Source organism: Galeopterus variegatus, unplaced genomic scaffold (assembly GCF_000696425.1).
Source record: "Galeopterus variegatus unplaced genomic scaffold, G_variegatus-3.0.2 Scaffold4376, whole genome shotgun sequence".
Lineage (NCBI taxonomy): Eukaryota > Metazoa > Chordata > Mammalia > Dermoptera > Cynocephalidae > Galeopterus > Galeopterus variegatus.
Genome location: NW_007730487.1, coordinates 1918 through 6997, shown reverse-complemented (window position 1 = coordinate 6997; position 5080 = coordinate 1918).

The window sequence follows — 5080 nt, the reverse complement described above, 5'->3', positions numbered from 1 at the left end:
TTTGTCAAATTCAACATTTCTGCTTTCTTCACTTTACTATAGGAGTAACATCAGTTCTAATATCACTGTAATAAACTGACTCTCATACACACAAATAGCCACATTTGTATGCATACCTATAGGAACCTCAGAAATACAAATGTCTATAAATCATATGAAGCTCTCACTACCATAATCCTAATAAACTGACTCTCATACACACAAATAGCCACATTTGTATGCATACCTATAGGAACCTCACAAATACAAATGTCCATAAATCATATGAAGCTCTCACTACCATAATCTCAATAAAAATACTTTTATTATGTACAAACATTTGAAAATCAAGATTACCAATACCATACAGNAAGAGGAGTTTGCATACACAGGAAACACACCACTCTACCACTTCTATTACAGGGGAGCAGAAAAAAAACGTACTTAAGTCTGGAACCATATGGCTTGGAACAATAATGTGAGTTAATAATTTGCAAAAGATAGAAACAAAATCATGTTCTTTAAATAACATCAGACTGTGTGTTAAGGCAGAAAATAATATTTACTCTGTTGAATTGTACTTGCTTATAGGTAAATCTAGAGGAAACGGAATGCCATCTGTATCTTTCGTAAGTTGAACTGAAATGAAGGTATCCATAATCTTGCTACCACTGTTATAAACAGAATCTCCTACCCACATTTCAGGGCCAATGAAACATGAGTAGAAAAGAGCTACCATTCACTTTCCAAGGCATTGAGTTTTATAGCACTGGAAGTCAGGCCAATGGCCAGGACTGCTGTCACATATTGGAAGGTCTGGTTTCCATGACAGAGAGGATGAGAGGTATCAGATACTGGAAATAAGATACACTGAAGGAGGTAGGATGTGAGAACTAAATCAAAAAAGAAAAAAATGGGAGTCAGGTGCCATCATCCACTTGTGAAAGAACTGCTACAAGCTCCAATAGAGTGCAACATGCATTTTCGAGAGGTTGAGAAATATCCATGTGTGTTGTCACTTCCTGATTGCCAGGCTGAGGAGGTACTGAGAATGCCATTGTGAACAGCTTAGTTAAGTCCAACGCAAACAGGCAAACAGCTCTGCTAGCACAAGATTCTTAAAGGTCATTTTCCATAATTTTTCTCCCTTCCAACACAGCAATAGACATTAGCTCAAGAGCGGCATGTGGTATCCCTTACGATACTGGAGTACGCTCCTACTTATTTGTAGATTCTTCTGCCTGAGCAAAGCAGAGGTTAGGGCAGATTTTTGCCTATTTCTCTTAAGGAATTTAGCTTCTGTGAAGGTAAGGTGAATCTTGCACACGTCCAGCAACTTGGCACAAGTCTGGATGAACACATGTTTGCTTTGGAAAGAAAAGACAGGATTAGATTTCCTTACATCTATTACTCAAATGTGACAACTCCTTAAGACGGAGAAGATTTAATTCTACATATAAATGTGATCCAAGCATTTTGTGTCATTATTACATTGCTTCAACTCATTCCTGTGACATGGTAACACCCAGGAAGAGCAGCTGCTCTAGTTGTGAATGCCATGGTCCCTATTTATATAAAGTGATTTAGTAACCACAGAAAATTAGTGTCATTGCTCACAAAACCAAGGGTGAAATAAATACAATCTGAGGAAATCGTTGTTCAAAAAACTATTGTGCTTTCTGTGCACGTTCAAATACTATTAATGGATTGACTAGGACATATTTTTTTGCATATGTATTTTACATATGTATTCTAAAATATAAAAACATTTGCTCAACTAAAAAATAGAACTGAGCAACAGAAAAAGAATACACAGGAACTTCATAAGAAGTTATACCAATATTAATGAAGTGTGAATGTATGTTTAACTTTTGTGTAATGAATTTACAAAATTGACTTTATTTTTTCTTAGAGTCTGATTGAATTGGGATCTCCCATTTAATGCTTTCTCTCATCTTCCTATATGTTGAGTGGACATAAAGGAAGCCTTAGTGCCTGCTTTTTAGTACACTGATAATGTTCACCTGTTTTTCTCAAAATCTGTTCCTAGCCTCCATCTACCCACCCTACCTGCCCTTTACCTAAACTATGCCAATACCTGGTACATTAATAGAATAGCTATTATCAACAGACATTTAATTATACCCATAACCCCCATTCCAAACACTCTACTATTATTCCTTTCACCATTTCTGAAGTTCAGAGCATTGCCTTCAACCTTTGCAACACATAAACATGAAACAAACCTCAGTGCTAAGGTTGCAGATCTAAACCTAAAAAAGTGGGTATGGAAGGAGAAGGGAAGCTCTCAGGAAAGTAAAACCTGAGGGGAATTGCTCTGGACAGGATTACATAGCAAGCTTACCTACCCTGCTTTCCAGAGCATATGTGCAAAGGGTCATTCTCTGAGATTTGTCCACTTCCTTTTTTCTTGAGAAACTGAACTAAATGTCACAGAAGTTTGTAATGGACTTATGATCCCACAGACCTGATTTCTGGAAATTGCCAATTCATTTTCTCCTTCTGAGAAGGATGCCTTAGGAAGTTATTTTCATTCTTAACTTTTTCTCGAAACAAAGAATTAGCTCGCTGTTAAAAACAAAATCATTAAGTGTTCCACTCTCCTCTGTGTAGTACATAACCTAAGGAAAGAACAAATTCCTGCCCTCAAGGATCTTAGAATCTCTCTCAAAACACTGGATGTGCATTAGCATTTTAATAGTGCAATAATTCTGTGATGCTGTTAGAAATGCTTTCTTTAAATGGGCACAGCAGCTACATTTTATTTTAATGAAGACTCACTGGCAATATGGATTAGGATTTGCCAGTGGGAAGTGGCTATTAACCTTGAAATATGTGAATACACCCACATATAGTGGCTATGTCTCCACACAGAGTACATTTTCTAAGGTATAACACGGGGGAAGAAAAGTAATGGGTGAGAAAGACCATACCCATGCTCTGTTTACTATAGTTGGTATATCTGAAACAAGAGGAAAGTGAGTATTTCCAGACCCCAGTCGACCTTGTCTGATGAATAACAACTCTAGTTAAAATTCTTCTATTCAATATCAGAATAAAATAAAATGGTCTTTTTCTTTAATTTCCAACTTACCATCATTACATACTAGGTAATAAAATACTAAGTCAATTACTATCTAATAAATTTTTCTTGATATATCCAGGTGTATGGCATAAAAGCACTAATTTCCATGCTGTTTTTTGATAATGATACAACTACTACTACTGTTACTACTATCTTACCAGGTAAGATTTATAGTGTTGTTAAAATGCATTTGGCACTTTCTATGGGAGAGTCCATTTAATTCTCACAACTCTAGAGTAAGTATTAATATTGCCCACGATTTCATAACTTTTATCAGTGGATCCAGGATTCTTTCATAACTTTGTCAAATTCAACATTTCTGCTTTCTTCACTTTACTATAGGAGTAACATCAGTTCTAATATCACTGTAATAAACTGACTCTCATACACACAAATAGCCACATTTGTATGCATACCTATAGGAACCTCACAAATACAAATGTCCATAAATCATATGAAGCTCTCACTACCATAATCTCAATAAAAATACTTTTATTATGTACAAACATTTGAAAATCAAGATTACCAATACCATACAGAGCTATCAAACCAGAATATAATAGAAGATTCCCTTCTCAGAGATGCCGACTCTGAGACTTCATGTCTCTATGATTTATCCCAGCTTTAGAAATGACAGCACTGGGGCAAAGCTCATCCAGTTTGGAACATATATCTCTAGCCGAAACTTTCAATTGAACCTTTCTACCCCCTTGACACTGCTTTCAGTTTCCATGATGGAGTCCTTCTTGTTTGTTGTTTCTCTGCTTGTCTTTCTTATTTTTGCTTGCTTTGATGTCTCTAATCTTACTGATCCACACAGGTGACCAAACTTTCATCCGTAATCTGTAACATTCAAATTAAAGGAAGGGTTTATAGATTCTAGGATTTTCTGAGCACCTCAAATAAATCTTTCTTAGAGCCCTCATGAATAGATAAAACCATGAGCAGAGAATGAAGTTAACTTGTTCCCAATCAATGTACCACGAAGCATCAAATTACATTCACTGCCAGTCAACAAACAAACAGAGATCTGTTCTCCCCATTTTAAAAATGAATCTTTTTAATGTTTTACTTTTTATCCTAGTGCTACTTGCTCACAAGTTGTTTTTTTTTCCTAGCAGATATAAGATTCGTGGGAATCATTTGTCCTTCATTAGGTGATAAACAGCTTTTAGGTTTTGACAGAATTCAGTTTCTTATTGCTCCCTTCAACTGCACATTTCTGAAATGCTACACTCTGGTCTATGTTACATTAAGAACAAATATCTCTTTTTTCATAGAAAAATTCTATACTTCTTTAAAGAAAACATATAGGATGGAAATAACTGCATTTTTTTCCCCCAGTCACATTAAACAGAAAGGTTAAGCTCCTACTGACAGGAAAGATGTATTTGCAAGTGATTAGTTATATTTCTATCATAGTGCCTGTCTGTGTTCTTCCTTTGATGTTTAAACAAAGCTCTTGAACACACTGGGTTGTACGCTCTGATGTTGATTTATAGGTAGAACTGAATTCCAAACACTAAGCCAGTAGGTAGGCTTTAATAAAAGGCACAGACTTTCTCCCTGCTGGTTAGTTTGTGACTAAGTGATATTGTTCTAGGGCCTCAATCTGTCAAGACAGGTGTACAATAAGGGAGTCCTTCAGGCACAAAGACCTGAGCTCTCTACAGAGGGCCATATTCCGCTGCATATAGAATTAAACCCTTAGAAGAAAAATAAACTATGTTAATAAAACAAACAAAACTGTTTTCTGTTGAACGATGTTGTCGACACACCTTTATTTAGAAGTAACATGTACCTAAGAGAGAGGACTTAAAGGTAATCAGACAGCCAGATGGCAAATGAGGATCGGGTCAGGCTGTTCAGTCCTAAAGCAAGCACATCAGAAGGAATAGGAAAGAATCTTTCGCAGGCTTATATATGCCTAACCAACTGACATCTCTCAGTGAGCTAGAGGGTGGGGATCCAGTGAGGGATCATGGGCAGTTCAAT